The sequence below is a fragment of the Bombus terrestris genome, chromosome 6 (genome assembly GCF_910591885.1).
Source record: "Bombus terrestris chromosome 6, iyBomTerr1.2, whole genome shotgun sequence".
Taxonomy (NCBI): domain Eukaryota; kingdom Metazoa; phylum Arthropoda; class Insecta; order Hymenoptera; family Apidae; genus Bombus; species Bombus terrestris.
This window is the reverse complement of record NC_063274.1, coordinates 8587267-8609333: the sequence shown is the minus strand read 5'-3', so window position 1 is coordinate 8609333 and position 22067 is coordinate 8587267. Positions and strand designations below refer to the sequence as shown.

Sequence of the window (22067 nt, the reverse complement as noted above, 5' to 3'; positions counted from 1 at the left end):
TTCAGGTGATATACTCTCCGGTCGAAAATAATCTTTCAAATCTAAAATAATCATCCAAGGCCAAAGAGGAACATACCTAGCGATACTATTTGGCTACTCCGCTGCTCCGTTTGTTGTCTTTCACGTTCATTTGTTTTAAGAGTTTGAAGCGCAAGCTCGTAGAAATACAACTTTTACAAAAGGCGTAACAGTATTGCAAAAGCTGGCATCTGTTGTTGTTTAAAATTATAAAACTGACTTGGATAAATTAATTCTGTCATATTCGTACTTCTTCTTTCATCCTATACTTGTATCAAACAACAGCCCAAAATCTTTCGTGTTACATTATGACGAACAAACTAAATTAATGATATAACGTAATCTTCAAGCGTAACGCAACGCGAACAGCTTAATTTAGATAATACTATTCGCCCAATTCTTGCCCTTTTGTTTTCCATTTACCTACTACCCTACTAATTGTAAATACTTCAGTCACGTTTGAATAGCATCTGAAAACAGCTGTCCACGCAACGAAATCGCTGCGGATTGGGTCACTTGTGACGTCGTTTACAGCCGGGAAACCAAGGGGCATTAGCGTTCTAACACCACCGTTAACGAAGACAAAGTAGAGGAAGCCTCTTAAGCCCCGAAGCTTAGCTCGAACAGTACTGTTTTAGATGCTACAGCATCCCATCCGACGTTCATCGTCCAACTCGAACAAGTCGATTGTTCCACTCGCGCGTATCACGTATGTATATGCCTCTTTAAATAACAACCAAGACATTGTCGAGAGATTAATCAGTCGACCAGTGATGGTACAATCGTCTTCTCTGTGCTACTATAGTCGATTGCAAACGAATCACGTGAGAAGCAGAATCGAACTTGTTTTCCAATAACTGACAATGTTGCTATAAACTATAAGGTATGGAAAGTATTTTAGAAATGAAAGAGTAACGAACGTACCATCGTATCAACACTTTTGTATTAATAGTTTCTATTATCATCTCTGTTCTATTCAATGATCGACCAATGACGTTCTTTCTCCCGCGACACTGCCATTGTATCCGAATACTACGCATACGTTCTCCTAGATCGTAAATTCGAATTCCTAAAACCTTAAAAGTACGTAACCAAGCGACAGATCTGACTTTGAATAAATTCTCGACGAAGATTCGATCGTGTAACGTTACCACCGTTGGGTTCGTCGCGCGACCTTACAAATCGTCATCCAACGACACCCAACATCTGGTAATTCGCTCACAATTAAAACAACGCTGGAAGATGTCGTTTCCTCTCGTCTCCGCCGCCTAGAAAGTGATTAATTCCTAACAAGGCGAGCTTTGCTCTCGCCACTTGAGCGACCACCGCGGCACACGGGGTTGAGAGGTAGCGCGAGATCGAAGAAGGAGGAACGAGTGGAGAACGACGGAGTAAAAAAGGAAAGGTAGTGAAAGAGAAAACAGACAGAAAGAGAGACGGTAGAAAACACTACAATGCGGAGCGCCCACCTAGCTACTACCACCACTACCCCACAACCTCCTACCCCCTAGTTCGAGCTCCTTGCCAAGGGGAGAGGTACAATAAACAGCCCCTTGGGTTCCGCCGACTTTAATTAATTTTATATGTGTTGCGGCCACGCGGCCGCGAGAATGAAGTCACAGGGCACCACCGAGCTGTGTTCCTCCTCTTTATTCTCTGGCTCTGCCCCCTCGAACTCCCAGCAGCCCTCGATATATAGTCGCGTCTCCGTTTCCACGGTCTTTCTTTCTCTCATGGTAATTCTCCGTCGGTTGTTCGAGCCGAGCCTCGTGTTTCTCGCGCAGAGAAACAGAGAGAACTCCGGGGATCGCCACTCGAGAAGGAGAATAATACCCAGGATGCACGTGCCACGGTGGACTCTCTTCCTCTCCCCTTGGTAAACCGCGATTGTAATTCATCGTTCCGCGACGTTCGCGCTTTTCTTTGTACGCCAGCCACTTTTTTTACCATCGAGAACTCGGCGGAGAATCGTTCGCGGCCGACCATTCTGGGTTTTCTATCGCTCGTTCCTTCGAGTCGTGGTATTGCGGCAGGTTTGCTCTGTTTGCATAGAAAAATGGCAAGAGAGAAGATACGTATATCGAATCGCTGTTTGAACGAGCACGTTTCGTGGACGCTGGGAAATTATGCGCACGCGAGTAGCCAACATCCGGCTGGAATGCGACATTGCTTCGAGGGAATGCTCGAGCTTGGATGCTTCTTCGACTGATTGAGCCGCGCGATCGGTTAATCGGCTGTGGAGAAGCGCGCTCGCTTCTTCCTGTGCTCAATTCTATCGCGTTGCGCGATCTTAATTGATACGCTAAGCGTTCCCTGGATTTTTCTCGCTTCTTTTATTTAATGGGCTCTATGCTCGTCGAGTCAGCCTGTATGGGCGATTGTTTCTTTATGTGTTTCTTTATGTCGAAGTTGTGTCTTCGAGGAGGATGAAATTGCGATGATGGTCGAGAGATGCGGAGATCGAGCCTCGTAAAGGTGATCGTGAACGTGCGTTAGATGAACAGTTCTTCGATTTAGTGAGAGATAATTCTATGTAGTTCGTCTTGGAATTCATTTTATACGGCTTTAAACGTTTGTATCGAAATTATTTTCTTTGGCAAAGCCATTACTAATATTTTTGCCATGTTAATTTAACTAGGCGTATCTGGTCAAAAGATGGCTTCAAGAAAAATGACTTTTAGTATTTAACAACCAGGCATCGATTTCACAAACGTTCGAGATATAAACCATTATATCTTCGGTTTCAATGCAGGTACAGCTTTCTTATTTAATGTGCGTATAGATAAGCTATTTTCGTGCTATATTGCAGCAACGACTTGATCTAAGCGAATATCGCAGATACGTTCTATCGACTTAATATGGCAGATTTATCGTTAAACGATTTAATTCATACTTGGAAAATATTTCCGTATTATTATCATATAGATTACACGTAACATGAATGTAAATGATAAACATAATTCTTCCAGAGATCCGAGTATTGACGTTTTTATGGATATTGATCGTCTGAAATTATATTGCTTCTACAAGAAAAGTTTCCCCCGAAGATACGATTACATCGAATATGTTAAATATAGTTGGTATGGTGTTCACGGACCAATAGCTTAATTATGATTGATTCTATTAGAACGTGTTGTAAAGATACAATATAACAGAATGCATACCTGACACGTGTTTCAACATTCTTGGTTGTCATACATCACCGTTTAGTCAGTAAATCGCTACTAGTATAGCTAGTAGCCATGAAATGACAACTGTGAATGAATAACGAATAACCTACTCGGGATAAGAAGACTATTTAATAAATGATAAGGACATTTCAATAATTGAGTGAGACTTGAATTTCACATCTAAAAGAATTTACTGTAACTATTGAATGTAGAACAAATGAATAAATGAATTACAAATGAGTCGTAACTATTATGAATGATATACGTTCGTTTGTACCATAACATGTAAAGTTACAGAATATTTCATAAACATCTTTAACAGAATATTTCTGGCGTCGTTAATATAGCAATTTCCGGAATACTGAAAAATATCCGTTGTTTATTCGTCGCACGAAAGTCGTACAAACTTTTTAAAATTTTAGGTCATCGTGTAACTAATAAAACTTCATCTCAAACTTCTTCTCTTTTTCTCACAATCTTTTTCACAAGATTTTTGCAAGGAAAGATCATCATTATCCTGTATTGGAATCCTGAATCAAAAAATATATATTTTCAGAGCAGAGGAAGACGAACCAACAGCTCTCCGCCAATTTATTTCCAACACCGTGAAAACGTCACGTGTGTTCAGACGATCCGACAACAAATCGTTCCAACATGCCGAGTCGCTTCAGAAATTCGAAGGAGATCGACCCTCCGGTTCGTTAACGATTTCATCCACATTGTGTGTCCACGGGTGGAACAGTTGTCGCGTCGCCGCGTGCCATGTATCGTAAGCTGATATGAGTCGCGTTCCGGCGCGGTGCATCTGTACAGAAATATGCAATATTTATTTCGGCGCACGCGCCTCCACTCGCGCGTCCCGCCGGCGAAACGTGAGAACCGAAATAAAGATTCGGACGACACGCGGGAACCGGGGTAAACCAGAAATACGCGTGAATTGAAACTCGCATCCTGGCAACGCAACGGCGGGAACACCGGCCAGCGGCGTGCTCGTTTTGGAATAGCGCTTGTTAATTGCCCCTCGAGCCGCTCGAATTACACTTCAATTATCTAAACAGACCGATTGACCTTTTGCACCCGTTGCTCCGCGCAACCAACATTCTCTAACCAAGCTTTCCTCGCTTCCGCTTCGATGGGGTTGTGATTTCTGACTTTCATTCTGCTTGATCAAGTCCACCTTCCCACGGTTTCTTAGCTTCGTTGCACGACCAACGTTCAATTCTCAAGAAACAAGTGACTTTGAAGCACTTCCATCGCAAGAAAATGACACGGATAATAATAAATTTTAAGGTAAATTTTTTAAACGGCGGCGGCGTAGATAGTCTTGGGATTTCTATCTAGTTCGTTTGATTAAACGTTTCTTCGGAAAAAGTCCGGAAAAGAGAAAAAGATAGGAAAGTGGGTCGATTTTATCACCTAGGAAGAGAGATCATTCCGTCGTCGTAAAATAGAATTTTTACTCGTAGAAAAAGTTGTAGATAAGAGAAACTATTTAATGGCTAGTTGATATCAGGTTAATTGCTGGGTATCCATGATGAAAATTGCAAGCAGATATAAACGAAAAAAATAGCCGAAGAACAGTATATTCGTACTACGTAGGTCGAATACTACTCGTGCTCGTTAATTGTCTCGCACCGACAAGTTTGCTAATAAAACGAATGAATCTTACAAATTCCGATCTAACTAAACTGCTCTATTCATCTAGAAATTACAAAACTGTAAAATCCTAATATTATTATTTACTAGATCACATATTAGTCTCTCGAGTGTCCGACTAACTGCCTAATTATTATCGCTCCTCTATCCCGCCGTCCATTAGCATTTCTCCATTTGGCTGGTCGATTCATAATCAAAGCGGCGCTCGTGGCGTACACGCGAACTGCCATCCCATACGAGCATCCCGCAAGGCGGCAGGTAATTTTAGCGTTTCGCTACATTCAAAACTGCTGCCGGAACGAAACTAGAGTTCTCGAACCTGGTCACCGGCTGCCGACGACGTTAATCCCTGCGTTAATAAACACGCGTCTATTAAACGGAGAGTTTCGGGGGCGTAATAAAGCCACGGCCTTAAAACGATTAGCGGGGGCGATGGTGGCAGTCGCCGACCAGGTTGTTCCCCCGACGACGACTGCAGTAGAAGAACGAAGCCGACGAAAAATTTGCACGGCGACGAGTAAGGGGCGAAGAAGGAAGATTTGGACGCGGGCCGAGGAAAAATCTGACGGGACCGGGGGCCGCGCGCGCGCCTCTCTCCACTCTTCTGGTGTACGTTCGGCTAAAATATTGAAGGAGGAACGTAAATAAAAGAAAAACACAGGCCCCGGCGATGGCACACAGGAATGTAGCAGCTGCGGGGCTCATTCACATCCGCGCACACTGGAATTCTTACTACCGCGCCGCGCGCTCTCGCGGTTTCCCCCGGGGTCGCCGTCAGAGTTACAAGTATAACCGCACTCAATGCCCGCCCAGTACCTACTTCCATTTCATTCTGGAACGTTTGCAAACCGCGTATACAGTTATACAGACTGTTTTCGAACCGGTGGTATAACGCGAGAAGAGATCAATCTATGCGAAACATTGGAGGGAATTTAGAGAGAACTTGCGGAGAATAAGATTCTAGGTAAGAATAGACGGAAGGATCGTTGTTGATCGATTAATTTTCAATTCGATTCACACGAGATTTGTGAGCTGTCGTATACTCTATGTTAAGAGTTTTGATATATGATATATGATAAGAGTTTGATATTATTTATACGAATTTGAATTTAATTTGCAGGAGAGATTGGAACTTTAGATGTTAGATGGGGATTTATAAAGAAAGGTGTATTATACAGATGTTTTCCTTGAGTATCAAAAAATAGAATAATATGTTTATGTTTATTCTGCGCTCGGAATTGTATTCGGCTATATCACTTCCCTTGTCGTTTTCGTCGATATTCTTCAATACTTGTCATTCGTTTGAGTTGCATGTAACGTGAATTTCAGTTTCTCTTCCAATCAATAACACCGTGAAGCAGGAAATATTTTCTTATCGGTTGAGATAAGCTTGAGCTGGTTTAGCAGCTAAGTGATATTTAACGAACAACGTTAACGACCTGTGTTGTCTGCAACAACCTCTCATAAATATTGCAATTATCACTTCCTAAATAAGCCCCGCCTTATCGATTCCACGGCCGATTACTTTAATCGCATCCGCGTTAACCTTGCAACCAGCCGCGATATATTATTCCGCTGGTAACGTATGAAATGTCTGCTTTCGGATCTTGTAAAACCGAGGCGCACGAATAAAGGTATTCGCACTATGCGTCGACCGGTGATTTTTCCTTCGAACACACCGATAAATTCAACTTGGATTTCTCTGTATACACTGAAACAACCGGCATTAATTAACAAACAGGATTCGATCTTTTTCCGTGAACAACTGGCTAGCTACGTGGTTCACGGTTCGCGTCACAAATCATAAGGACATCGAATATGAAATTTTCATAATTAATTATATATCGGTTCTCATTTTCGTTCGTTTCGTTTCACAAGAAATTTACGAGATAAGATCGGTTTCCACGATTATCGAAACGAAAAGATAATATCTCTGTGCTCTATAGCTTGACAACTATGCGTGGGTGTCGGTCATGTTGGAAATTTAGGTTTAGAAAGTCGGCTTAGAAATCTCGTGTAAATATAGAGCTCCGACTGTTTCCAGTTTTTTAACGAAGCTATCGAAATTAAGACGAAAAAGTGTTCAATATTCTATTAAATTTTATGAACCAACACCTTGCGCGGATGCTTGATATCCAAAGATCGTATTTTCTCGCTGTAGGAAGCAAGTAAAGTGAAAATTGCGTTACAAGAAACAACGACAAGAGAATTTCTATCTATTCAAAATTTCGAGAACGAGCTGGGCTATCAATATGGGTGAATTACGCCTGTAAATATTCATGTGTACAGGCGAGGTTCTTAAGGACGAACAGTGGGTGACGAGTGAGAGTCTAAAGAGAGAGTTTAGATAGAGAATTTCAAGCTAGAGTCTAAAGAGAGCATTAGCAAATGGACGAGCATCAGAAACATCATCTATTCGTATCCGTTTTATTATTAGCGCATCTATCATATACGCTATGCTACATGTAATATTCCAAATCCTTTCAACTTCATCATACTTAGGTAGGTACGATCTTTCCTCGCAAAACATTGTGCCATATACAAAGAACGATCACTTGCAAAAAATAAGCACCAAGAATACGAGTTTTAAAATGGAAAGATTCTAACGGAGTTAACGTTGGGGCAAAGCAACACTTCCTTTCAATTCCCTTAGCTATATCTTTCATCCTTTTCAAGACATATTTAGACCTTCGATAAGATACCATGAAAAGACACAAGAACTGAAAGTAATATAACACAAATGGAATATCGGAATCAGTTTAATTCCAAATTTCTAAGAGTTACGAATCGACCCCTTATTCTTCTCAACGTTAAAAGAGAGTTTAGATAAGATCACTAACATACAAATTATACGACTCTTTAATAAAAGGAAAGAACGCTTTTACTAACTCAAACTTTCCGGCGCGTTATCTCGATCCGGCCGGTTGTTTCAGCTCTGTACTACATATACTCGAAACCGATATCTCATAAAGCTCGTTTTGTTACACAACAAAGATGATCCAAATGCTCGTTCCACCAATGCTTACCATCGTTCTTGGTAGCCTGTCGGAGTATACGGCGTGTACGTTACATCAGCCACGCTTGAATATCCCTTTGGAGAAGTGGTATCTGGCCGTGGTAGGTCATAATGCAATCAGAATATCCCCCGTGGTAAGGAGAAGAAGAAGATTAGAGGGCACCACTCACGGCATGCTATTTACTTTGAACTATTCTCGGCACCGCGGCCGAAACACACATTATCCGTCGCCGCCGCCACGACGACGGTGTACTTGCGGCTCGCAGCCGCATCATCCAAGGAAACCGACTGATATCCTCGATAAACGATGCCCAGGCACGAAAATATCCGCCGTGCAACACTCGATCCACCGAACTGGTGAAAAGAGACAGGAAACAACCATCGGCGTTCGTCTTAATCGAAAGAGTTGCGTGTCGCGCGAACAGGGAGACTTCCATTGAATTTGGCAATTTAACTTCAAGGTCGATTTGCTGAGCGAAAGTGAAAGAATGCGAAGGCAGATCGAGGGAAAAATGTTAGCATTTTTTAAAAGCAAAAGGAGACTTTCGAATGGAGTAGTAATAGATTTGAAATTACGAGGATATTAATTTTTGAAATTGATGTTTGGATGGTTAGATGAAGAAAGAACGATGAATGTGTACCTAGTATTTGTAAGTTTAAGTTACAGTCGTCAGGATACGAATCTGCAGATTTGAAAATTGAAAAGTTGGTAATAAGATGCATAGTGTGTTAAATTTAGATAATGCTTGTGAAGATACCAAGTTTAGGGCTCGAAGTTTGAAAGATTAGCTATCCGAAGAGTGGCGAATGTACGGTATGGTAAGTTTCGGGAGTTTCAGTTTTAAAGATATATTTCGTGGATCGACCAGCAGTCACAAGACCCGAGACACTCGACACCACTCTTCTCTAACAAGAGTAGAAAATTTTCGAGCCCACAGCTGTACCAGGAATCGCATACGGAGCTTACTGATGGATCAGAGAGCAATGGAGGCAAAAAAACAACGAAAAAATACGAGCGACGAAGAGGAAGAAAAAGCTGAATGAACGCGACCGGGAATACAATGGAGCACTGTTGTGCTCGGGACTCTCGGCGGTGAAACAATGCCGGCTACCGGATTCAGTTAACAATCCGTGTAGCGAGCATGGGGACGCCACGCTAGATAAGACCGTCGAGACGCCGCGGAGGCTCGCTCTCCAACGTTCGCGGATCCCTTCGAGAACCTTTTCTTTTCAATCGGATGGAAAGAAAAAAGGAAGAACGGTGGTTCGTTCACCGAGAGAGAAAGAAGAATAATGGAAACGGCACGGTAATGGCGCAGCACGGAGACATTGTACCAATTTTTCACCAACTCTCTTCGTACTATTCTTTTGCATCGAACAGATGCGACGATCATGAGAGATCATTTTTTCTTTCTTTGCTTCGACCTTCTTTGGGAAATAATAATAATAAAAAAAAAATGCGTGTAGAGAGAGCAAGAAGACGAAGAAGAAGAAGAATAGAAGGAGAGAAAACGTGGCGCGTAAAAAATTCTATAATTGGTGACGAGGTTGGGTTCTTCGACGATTCTCTTCTCTTTTCGACGATTCTCTTCTCCTTCTCTTTTTATCTTGCGGTTTCTACCCGGTGTCGTTGGTTAATAGTTTGTTTATCGCTCGTCACGATGGTCGATGATTAAGTCTAGCGGAACAGACGAAATACTTTCCGGAGAAAATTATAAAATCCTTGGGCGCCGCGTTCGTGGACCGCGCTCGTTTGAAAGAGAGCGAGAACGAGAGAGACGCGGTTATCGTGCGTGAATAATACTCGTAATTGGAAGCACGTGTAATTTAGCCTAAAGGCCGTGTTATTATTTTTGACGCGTGTTCGAATGCTAACGATCTAAGGAGTACTTGGAAGAATGTGCAGTCGTCGAAATTAACAGACTCCCAAGGCTTAATACATATCAAGAAATTCATTACCGGCGGTATGCGATCTTGATCAAAGATCGTCTGATCGTCGACTTGTTTCACACATCGAATTTTACCACACGATCGAGTTTAGTTAGACATGACTTATATTTTGAGGCGCGATTTACTCTTTTGTGTAATCCAAACCGATGTTTTTAATTATTGTAAACCTCGTGCACATGGTGTACCATGGTTGTGTAAACGAGGTCGGTGTAAGCGATGTAAAGGACGTCAGTTGATCCATTGATTACATTTCCATCGTAAACTACTATTTCTTGTAACTCGAAAAATAGGGCTCTGGCGATATTCTCGTACATGAACCTGTTTCATTATTTTGAAGTCTAAAATCAACCCTATGAATATCCCCATATTTGTTACACGTTTGCTGCGTGTTACACCATAAGAAATAATACTTTATATAGGTAAAAAAAAATAATAGAAAAAGAAACTTTCTTCAGGAGAATAAAGAGTGTCTCCAAGAACACCCTTGACGGGGACAACAAAAAATTATTATCGGATGATCCCGCAGTTGGTTAAGAGAAAGAGAGTAAGAAAGAAAGACGCGAGAGAGTACAATGGTGAACGGTCGCCTTTGAGTTGAGGCCTGGCTGCACATAGGAATGTAATTAAAATACCGCGCGCGGCAAGACTATGCCTCTCATCGACGCGAACAATGGGCCACAATGTTAATGAGGAAAATAATTATATGAGAGTTCATTTTCTTCCTCCAGAAAATCGGATGCGGAGATTGAAGGAGGTGCTGGTGCCCCCGCCGGCAACGAAGGAAGAGTACCAAGTAGAAAGGGGTCCGTAATGCGAGCGCCAAGTGGTCCAGACGTCGTCGTGCATGCACTACTGGCGACGCCTTCACCCTTAATACAAGCGAAATCTCGTCCTCCTACGTGTTAAGACGTTCGTTCGACATAAGTGTTTTGTAATTAACGTTGTACGCACGATACTGCAATGCGAGAACCGTTCCTCTACCTTCGTGTTACGATTAGGAACACTCCGTACAATATATGTGCGTATCAAAGGGAAACGAGAAATTCCATCGACCACTCGGAAATATATCGTTTTGCAGGTTACTCGATAGATCGAAGAAAATTGTTGCGCGATGGTTAACAGGAATTTATCGATTCGAATAGTAAATTGGAGGTTGATTCGTGTCGTCTATTTGAGTTGTTCACGGATACTGTGCGAGTTGCGTGTGTTATACTGAAGTTAACCAGTTCGAAGAACATATTCTATATTCGTGCAAGTTTTATGCAAACTCGGCACTGAATCGTAGATTGAAGTCAACCTTAAGTATTTCTCAGATACGCCGCGAATTATGATAGAATTCTTAGGACTTTGTAGAGTTAAGTTTCCGTCCTCAAAATATTTGTAAAATAATTCAACAGAGACTTTGATTTCCAAAATAAATCTTAGTCGTCCATATCTCTAAGAAAATCCATTTAAATTCGTACTAAGTCAGAGCATCGGAAGTTCCCCATGTCCAAAAATTATCGTATCAAGAGACACCAATTCGTCGAAGATTCTCGTAAAATCTCCAAGGAACTCTACTTCTCTTATAGATACTCGAGATATTACACACTCACGTTGCACACATCTTGGATTATTACCATTCAAGAGGAAAAATGACCACGGGGGAGACTAATGAAATGAATCTACGTGACCGAACATCGGTTGCAACGTTGGCGTTTGCGTGAGTCGAAAGCCCAAAGCGCCCTCGAACCAAGCGGAAACGTCGACGCGACACGCGTGCAAGAAGCCTTCCACGAGCACCGTTGCTCGGAACTGGCGTATCCAGGACAGAGAATGAACGAGTTACGAGCCGCAAAAGTAATTCGATCGAGCCTTTTGAATAGAAAACGATGACGAGAATTTGAGCGTTCAGCGAGTCGGCCGAAATCTGTCGGCCAATATATATTATACATATCGGTTTCAATATCGCGGCCGATATATTGGGTTTCGTAATGTTCGAAATTGACTCGGTGCATTTTACAAGTGATACCCGGCCGGCTTACGCTGGATCAATACGAACAGCGTTTTCCAAGCAGCAACTGTGTATTTCGCGAGGAGGTCCCAGCCGCGTATCGTTTCGATTAAAATACACCGGATACTACTCCGATATTCAATCATCAACAAACTGTTTGCTTGTAGGCATATGTACCGGTGTTATTTAATGGAGTGAGCTATTCATAGGCGAATCGTGGAATGGGACAGAACGTTCGTACGAGCACCCTCTTTCGATTTACATAAATGGCGAACAAGGACCTCGATGGTCGAGGGTGCGGAGGATGCTGGAATTTTTGGCACCCCTGTTTCTTCATTCAGGAATACGGTAGAATGTTTGGTGTGAGGATTGCTTAATTCTTCCACGCGGTACGTACATACACACCGGCTCATAGCGCTAATGAAATTTCAAAATGTTTCGTATGTACATATAACACTTTCGTAAAAGGAGTTCGCAAGTGTTGTATTACAATACTTCCAAAGATTATGAATAAAAGGGTTAAACGTTATCAGCGTTATTTAGAATCTTAGACGGCTGTATAAAATGGTGCTATTGGCATTGCTTGAATGATTAATGTACGTAAGAAACGTAAGATACGTGATCATAGCTAAGAAATATGTATTATAAGAGTGATAAACTCGTCATCCGGCTTGCCTAGATTTTAAAATTAATAATTTCTTTATCGAGAAATTGTATTGTTTTAATGCATCGTTACATCGTATTTACACTTTCAAAGACCAAGACTAGCGCAACTAAAACTAATGCCAAATGGAATTTTGGATTAAAAGACGACTCGGTTAACGGATTAAAATACGTTTATACAGAAAGTTTACGTATCAATAGCTTCAACTTAAAACTTGAAATATTGAAACAACGATATGAATGATCGAAACTAATGCAGACTCGACCGATCCAATAAATTCTGATCTTAGAAAGCTAAAAAGAAGGTTAAACGAATTTAAAAAATTCAACCACCACCGTTGATTCGAAGGGTTTATCGCGTAGGTGGCAAACCGAGACTAGCCAAGGACAGCGGTGCGGGGTTTCGGTACCGGGCGAGGAATCCGCCAAAGGCGGGACGAAGCGAGAGGCAAACAGAAACGTTGAAACGCAGACGGATAAAACGGGGGAAAGGGGTGAAAACATGGATGAGAATCGTGGAGAACGCAGTACAGGGATAACGAAACGAAGAGTCGGTCGAAACAGAGAAACAGCCAGGAAGAGTATGGGGTGAAAAAAAGGAACGAGCGAGATAGTGACAGAGACTCGGGATATAGGAAGCAAAGGGGTAGAGGGACGCAATTTGAGCGAGTGGCATCAGTCGGCGGGTTTAATGAGGTTAGCTGCAATTACATGCATTAGTACGACATGACGAGGGCAGCGGACCCGACCTCGGTCCTCTGCAAGAGATATTCGATGTATGAGCCTGGCAAAAGGGTGGCCAGAGGGTGGAACGCGAGCAGGAGGACGAGTGGAGAGAGCCGTGACGAGAGAACGAGATACGGTGTAAAGGAGATACAAAGAGAGGACAGGATGCTAGCTGGTGGGTAGGATCGAAGAGGGGAAAAAGAGATACGCAGAGTGAGTAGCAGACAAGAAAAGAGAGAAAAAAAGGAGAGCACGAGATGCGGAAGAAACGGTGTAGCTTGGCTAAAATGCGTTAACGCGTTAGCCGTTCACGCTGGTACACTGTGCCTGCGCGCTCATTCGCACGACACAGAGCGAAGCGGAGCCGAGCCGAGCGGTTTGCTCGTCTCTCGCGGCAGGTAACGCGCAAACTCACGCATCGTTGCCTCGCGATCAAACGACAAACACCGTCGGCTTGCCGCTCCACTGCGATAATTCTTTGATCGCTCGAAAAGATACACTCCGACGAGCCAACCCTCTCTACCGGATTGCACCCTCTCCGCGCGCGCGCGCGCGTGCGTCTCCAACAGCCACCGCACCGTACCCTACCCGTCGAGAAAAACCCGGTGAATCGGATAAGCGAGGTGGTCGCGTAAGTTGATGTTCCGCGCAGGCAAAAAGTAACAAGAAGGGAGGATGATACACACATAGAGAAAAAAAGACAGCCGTGCGCGTTCATTTAGCCCCCGTTTAGGCGGCGTGCCTCTTGCGACGACTGCAAGATACGAAATCGCGCGTTCGTACACGCTTCGCTGACCACCGGAGAGTCGCGACCGTCACTTTGTTCGATCAACGAATGCTTGTTACACGGATATTTCTGATTTGTAGCGTTTGAAGTATGTGAATTACAGAAGGGTGTTATATTTTAAAATCACGATAAAGAATAGGATAACTCGCATTGGCTTGAATCCGTTACCATTTCTTTCATCGTTGTATGGATTTATTGCACTTTGTGGTTTTAGAGTATTTCCCAAAATTAATTGTAAATTCTCACCCCATTACATCGCAAATATTGTACACACCGCGTTTCCATTGCACATCAAACGCAACAATCTTCCTCACAACGCATTCTCGTCAAAGAACCACACTAGCTTCATTTACTGAAACGTAAAACAAAGCAAATATGAGGATAGCGCACCGTGCTGGCCAACAGTGCACACCGACAGGAGTATCGATGATAAAGGACGGCAGGACGAATCACCATATCGGCGAAGAACAAAAACGCGCCACCCCCGGAGGCGGTTTTGTTCGATATTACCAGGACAGTGGCGAGCTGTCGTAGTTGGTGGGACGGGAGGGGGTGGTCGGGTGTATTTTTGCGCGGCTGACCAACGCGTTTCGCGGGTATTGTCGGTCGATACGGATTTCACGAGCGGCGGCATTCTGCAGAGAGAAGCAAAACGCACGGATACGTTTGATACAATATATAAGCGGTCGGATTGGGCGGGGACGGGGATCACAAAGTAGCATTCTATTGACAGAGAGCTCGACGCTCTCCGGTCCGCCGGTGATTATACTTGGTGATCATATCGCTCGTATATTGACAAGAGAGAGAATGGGAGGAAGGGAAACAGGGAAAGAGAGGGACAGAGAATCATCCCCATTCCCGGACGCTTCCGTTACCCCTGTCTTCCTTTCTCTGCGCGTCTACGCGTTCCCTGTCCCTGTCTTGCGCGTCTCGGTCTCGCAACTTGCCATCCTTGTTCGATCATCCCCCACGGGTGTATGCGCCGCTGCAACTTCCCTCACGCTCCCGTCGGCCGGGAGTGGTGGCCGTTCCCGTGGACGCTTCTCGTGCACCGGTGCACACAGACCGCCCACCGGCGACCCACAATACGCCGCTAATTCCCATAAAGCGCCGGCCGATACGCAAATGGACAAACGTATGGACATACGCACAAGCGCCCCTGGCCTCTCTCGCTCACCGGCCAAACACCGCACGCCATACACTCCCCCTCTTGTTCCACGTTTCTAACCCGGCATTCGCAGCTCGCATATCGCGGACCAGGCTTTCTCTCTCTCTCTCTCTCTCTCTCTATTTTGCGTTTGTTATCGGTCTCCTTCTCGCTTTTGAGCCCCCCGCCTTTGTAGATTACGCTAGCGTGTAATAACGGCACGGTCGCGCAGAAATGCGCCGTGATGTGCGACGGTTCCCAGTTTTTTTGTTTAAATCAAAACGCGAATTTGTGCTCGAGTTTTGTTTTAAGATGGTGAAACGTAGGTTTTCTAAGAGCATCGAAAAGTTGATTTTTTTAGCGAAACGTTTAACGTCTATCGACGATGATATATTTACCCTCGAAGCAACGAATACGTCGCATATTACGCAACACAATTGACAAAATGCCGATCTCGTTGCACGTGGCTAGTTTCGAAATTTTAATTAATACGATAGATTGTGGAAGATTTGAGATAAACATTTCTGAAATTCATCCCATCGACGTTTTTGAACGTTCTCAATGCTTAATCTTTTGAATTGGTATAACGAATATAAATCGTATCTACGTCTATAGATAGAAGACGCAAATTAGATTTTGACGATTTCATCCGTCGTTGAAGTACGAAAACACTTTGTTTGGGAGCGGTTGCTACCAATTTTACGGTAGAATTAAACAATCTAAATATTTACGCTAGGTCAAAAATAAATTACAGCGCACAAGCATGAAAATAACAAACGGTGATATTAAAGTGGCTTGGGTGTATTACGAAACAGTTAGAGATATAATACTTACACTCACGTCAAGCACCGAATCAGACAGATCTTCCTCTATCATTCCACTTCATTAAAAGCAATATCAAAATGTAGAAACGCACTTTACTTATGAAATTACAAACATAAATATGTGTAGCGATACGCGAAATTAAAGCAGTGGTTCTTGATAAAATACAAATTTCTCAATTATATCTAATATCCAGACTTGATTCGATGTTTATAGCGACATGAAGCAGTTTACTTCATAGAATTCAACTTTAATCGCTGACGGTGTAACATGTGCAACACAGACGTTTGGATAGCAAGCAGAAATTTCACGCTCACCTGCCACAGTTTCCTGGAGAGTCATCAAATATCGGTATCTATATAACGAAGGTTGTACGTGTCCGAACAGGTAAGAAGGTAGGTCGCGAAACCGGCGAATGAGAATCGATGAATGAACCTGCATCGCGTGTCGCAGGTTCCTTTCCAGGTACCAAGGATGCGTTCTAAACGTCATCGATCGAATTCTTGCGCTCTGGAGAATCGAATATTCTCCTAGTCAACGTGGCGAATTTTCGACAACGACAACGAACATATATAATTTATATACATTCTTTCAATTAATTTGGTTAAGATTTTCATCAGCAAGATTCTAATAGCAAGTATCTTTCAGAGAAGTAGAATGTTTTGCTGCGGTAATATTATGGATTTTCGATGGTAGATCTGATAACATAGACACATCATAAATCATCTAACAATACGTCCGTAATATTTGCATTATTTATCGTTAATGTATTCACAGCTGATTAAGCACGATTATATGATCAATAAACCTATCCTTTAGAACATCTGTAGGTGTCCAAGATAAATCTCAATTAATCATTGCAATTCTCTACTTTACAATATCTTTTATCTCTTAGCTTCCATCGTTACTTAATCAAGGAATGTCTTTTATCTAATCATCGATGCTCGCACGATCTTACCAAATTTTAGGACCAACTTCCCCCAAGTTACAAAATACTTACATCGAAAACTCTTGCAATAGTGTCAACGTACTACTCCCATTACTTCGGAATCGTATGATCCTCCTACCCTTCGTTTCTCCGGGTCACACCCTCTTCTCTTCTATCATGAAAACTTAAACGCGCACCATCGACTGTCATCGGCCAATCTCACCGCATCTTTGTCGTGTCCGATATAGACAATCGCAGGAAAGGGTCGCGCGTTACTTGGCGAGCGAGCGGACCGGGGCTGTAAATAAAAGAGGAGCGATGGTCGGGAGCGGCGCGTCGGCCGGTGCATCTCGTCCGTACGCTCGCGCCACTGGGCGTGACAATATGCTCCTGCACAGGTGTACGAGCAAAGGTATAGGTAGGTTCGCCGAGGCGCCTCAGGGAAGAGGAACGAAGAGAGCTCTCGCCGCCCACGCGATCGCTTTGCTCGTTCCTCGAATGAGACAGAATATAAGAACGAGCGAGACGGGGTTGTCGTGGGAGGAAGAGAAAGGAGCAAAGAGACGTCGGCGGAGTAGAGGAAAAGGAAAGAAAAGGAGTGGAACGGAAGGAAAGGAAAGAAGGAGCGTGGAAAGGAGCCGTAGAGGATATAGGGGGAGAGAGTAGCGTATGCACGTTGAGAGAGGAGGAAGAAAAAGGTCGAAGGTGTAGCCTTCGAAGGTGGTGTGTGCTTTCGAGAATGAGTACGTGGCTGCACACCTGTGCCAATGCAGCATGGCACAGAGTCGCATAACAGGTGGAAAGGTGAAAGAAAGAAAGAGAAACAGGCGGAAAGAGAGCGGGAGAGAGCAAGAGAGGGGAACAGAGGAGAGGGAGATCCCCACTCGACCCCGAGTCTGCCAACTCGAACATTACTATACGCCCTCCGGGACCCGAGAGGAGGAGAACGTTCAGACTACCGCCTTCCTCCTACGTTCTCTCTCTTCTATCCATCTCTCTCTCTCTCTCCCTCTCCCTCTCTTTCTCTCTTTTATCCTTGTCTTTCTTCAACGCTTTGTCCGTCTCTGTCCCGTTTCCGTGCTACCCGGCTCCGACCTCCTTCTTTCCTTCACAGTCGCACTTCCGTTTTAACGTCGGCTAACTCTCGAGGCGGCTGCCGCTGCCGCGCAAACGCCGCCGACAAACGCGTTTTCACTTGGTGCCGATGAAATGGCCGACGAGAAAACGTTCTCCACCCTTGCAAGAGCGGCGACACACGCTGCGGAGAGATTGCAAAGTGCCGACCCGCCCCGGCTTGTAACGCGGTTTCTGGAGAAGCGCTCGCGACGAGGATCCTCGATGTTTCCTGTCTCATCGAGTTTCTTCTTCGCGGAGTTATTAAGAAACGAGTAGCTCGTCTGCGAGAAAAATTTTCTATGCTGTTTGTAATAGTTTGTTTTAGGGCATAAGGCGATTTAGTCTAGAGGGGAATTTTGTATGCTTATTGTCTGCGATAGTTCGATTTGAAATATGTATTTGTACTTACCGCGTTACCGTAGAAATGGCTTTGCTTATTTTATCGATTTTCAAGAATCGTTCAAAAAGATCTCACCATTTGCCGATGGAAACATTTTGGAAAGCAAAGGTGTATATTAATTAATAATGAATGCGCTACAGTAATCTGTCAATTTCCAGAAACTCCATGACCACGTGTATGAACGAATTTCTAATTCTTGCTTCGTTACATGTTCGCATCTTCTACATATAAATTATGCTGTAATTCTCAAGACTATTGACTCTAACGTAAGATTACTGATGCATCGAGTATCAGATAAGACACGCAAAAGGAAAAAGTTAAAATTAGCTAGATAAGACCGATTTACAGACGATCTACGTCATGAAGTATAATTAACATAGTCAATGACTAACACACAAGCCTCGTATCTCATCTCTACCTTCCATCTCTTCGTCTCATCCATAACCTGCAATTGAAAATCTATCAAACCCGATGCGATAGTCGCTACCAATCGACTAAAACCGACATGCTCGAAGCTACCAGATGATCCCACGGCGTTGGGACGCACACGAGGCCGACCATGCATCCAGGTATAGCGGGCCACGCCAGTACGAGCGTGTTTGCTTAAAATGCGTTCGCAGAATCTCGCTGCGGGATGAATTTAGCGGGACAGCGGGGCCGACCGGAGCGACGGGGTTGCGCGTGTGCAGCACGTAAATGACTGGCATAATAACGGTAATACATCGGGTATTATCTGCACGCGTTCGCATTTTTGTGAACAGACAGGTTTCTCGGCGATTCCCGCGAGCGAGCGAGCCGTTCCTCGCTTCCACGCGATGACCCGCAGTTTTTCAGGTCGCGCGGAGTATCCAGTCATCGCGATGCCGCTGATACGATCGTTCATGTCTATGAGACGTCGCCTCGCCTCGAGGAATCAAAAGAGAGAATCCAGCATTGTTCGCGTGTTTCGTGTCCTGCAAAGGTTTTCTTTTAACAAATATGGAAATTAGAGAGGTAAGAGATGTGCCATGGTTCGTGCAGAGGATTCGAGAGGAATGCGATGAACTCGCGCGTGACGCGCTGCACGAGAGAGACGCGTGCCATCGAGGAGAACGCCGTGTCCGCTTCCACGCATTGCCTTGGATAATGAGTTTCTCTGGTGCACGATGCTGTGCCGTGCGTAATGGGCTTCGATTCGTTTCAATGTTACGCAGAGTTGCGAGAGACATACGTCTTAATATTTTCGCGTTTGTTCGCGTATTTCCACAATTTATATTTCGATCGTGCGACCAGAATTTATAATATTTTTAAACGATGATTATGATAAGTTAGCCTAAAGTTGAGTTTGATATACGAAGAATAATAAATAAAACGATACTTGAACGTAGACAAATATCTTAGAATTTTTTTACATTTCGAAGGTTATGAGTACCCCTCGTAAAGAATCGATGTGTCCATCGATAACGTTAAACGCGTTAAAGAGTCTACCGCGGTGTGATGCATCTAGAATGTTCCTCTTACGTCCAATATTTAAAGAAGCTCTTTTTAGTGTAGCTGCATGCTCATTTTACTTTACGCAAAGGTATTAAAGAGAAATGAAAATTATCTAGGTCTATTTACGTAATGTAGTATATCCTTTTTTACATGGAATAAATGTAATATCGTCCACTGTACACAAGGAAAATTTCATTCAAGTTGCTCGAATAAGATGATACATTTATGCGAGCGATTCCTCAAAATATTGGAAACACGATGGAAGAAATGTTTCTTCAAATATCGCGAATTAACTTAAATTTACATTTATCTATCTACGTTGATTTCCTATTTTTTACATATTTACCATATTTATCAAGACAAATAATATATAATAAATGTTCGTTTAACGTACTTACGTTATTCATTAAGGCACAGAATCAGATCGTCTTCGTTTTTATTTTCTCGCGGGTTCTAGTCCGCTAGTAGCGGTTTAAATTTGCACCCACGGTTTTGCAACTGTCTGCATAATTGCTGATTAGTCTAGATTGTTGCACGCGAAACAGCATTGAAGACACACCACGGCCGATCTTTATCGTTTGTTCTTTCGTTAGCGGATCCCTGAAACGTATCACCCCCTCCGCGTCGCCCGAGACTAACGATCCCGTTTAGCGAAACAGTAAGCGGGGATAATTAAATTTAATTGTGTATACGATCGCTGCAAGATTTAATTGGAGCAGTTGTAACGCAACGATATTTGTTTAACCTCACAGCTGGCTAGTATCGAGTCAGTAGCTTTTTCATACAGAACCGAGTTAAATTAGACAAGGTGCAATTATCCTTCTTAATATTTTTTCGTTTGTTTCGTCATCGCGTCAATAATCTTCTTGCATAAAAATTGTCTTCTTCAAATTCAAATGTTTCATAGCAACTACGAATTGGACAATCGACAGGTTTTCACTTACGATTATACGCGAGATTTAATTATGAGATAAAATATGGTTATTTGACTCAAGTTAAGTAATTTTCCTGTAATTCGTCAAATTCGAAATTACGAGCAACCTTTAAGTCATCTGTGCTCGAAAATAAACTACATATTTGACTTAGCTAGCGAGATAACTCAAATAACCCTACCTTATTATGTACATTTCTTCCTTTATTCGAGCTGCAGGTATAATCTAACAAATGCCGTATCTTCGGCTTTCGTCGATAACACTGTTTCGTAGCAGAGTTGCGTTAATTAAATCCCCGTTAGGGCATAGTTATACGTCGAATCGCTAAGTGAAACATAAGTTAGAAGCGAGATCGATCAGCGGATTAACGTATCCCGCGAGACTGAGATAAATGTCACGGTGTAACACAGACTAGTTGGATCACGAAACGGCTTAATAGTACAAGACAAATTATCGGCTATTGATAGTCGCTTTCCGATCTCTGCAAATTCGTGCCCGCTAATATATAAATTTAGAACCTCGTCCCTCTTTTACGGTTGATCGATAAATCTCGCGAGTCATACGCGAGCATCGTTAGCTCGTCACGTCGCGTGTATGTTCGAATTTTGTATCGGCGATATTAGCTTGCCAACCACGGTGTCTCAGACAATCAATTTCTCTGCTGGCCTCGATTAGCCGAAAATAATCCCGCCGCTTGATCGTGGCAGCTAAACCGGTATCTATAACCCGCGTAAAATCGATCCATTCAAACAGGTTCTGGCGATACTTAATAATACGGTATCTAATGCTTCAGCTAATGATACGATCAATGATGATTTTATGAAAATTCGAAAGTAGAAAACCGCAAATATTTGCGATTAATTTACTTTCGCATGTATATCGTGCTTTGTATCGCTTATTAACATTCTTTCTTTCCTGCCATTGATAACAAATATAATTGATCTACTTGACCATTTTCTTATCCACAAAGCCATGAAATTCCATGATAGAAAGTGTTGTGATTAATGTCGTCCAATGACTCTCGGTATAAACTGTATCTCTTGGAAGCACGAAACGCGGGTGTTAAGAATAACGAGTGTTGATATCGTGAATTTGAGAAAAAATTACAAATCGACGATATCATTGTCGATTTGATTGACAATCACGCGTCTTGAGAGTCGTTTATACTAAATAATAGTAAAGTAGATTGTAACTGTTTACAAAAGTCTCTAAAATATCGGTCACAAGGACGTTGGTCAAAAAGCTAGTCCAAAATTCACAGAGAGAAACA

At 43.1% G+C, this 22067-nt stretch overlaps 1 protein-coding gene across 4 annotated transcripts in view; it reads right to left on the bottom strand.

Annotated features, from left to right (window-relative positions):
* LOC100650599 (transcription factor SOX-6) overlaps positions 1-22067 on the bottom strand; it is a 326314-nt gene that overhangs the window by 21320 nt on the left and 282927 nt on the right. The gene's annotated exons all lie outside the window — the stretch shown is intronic.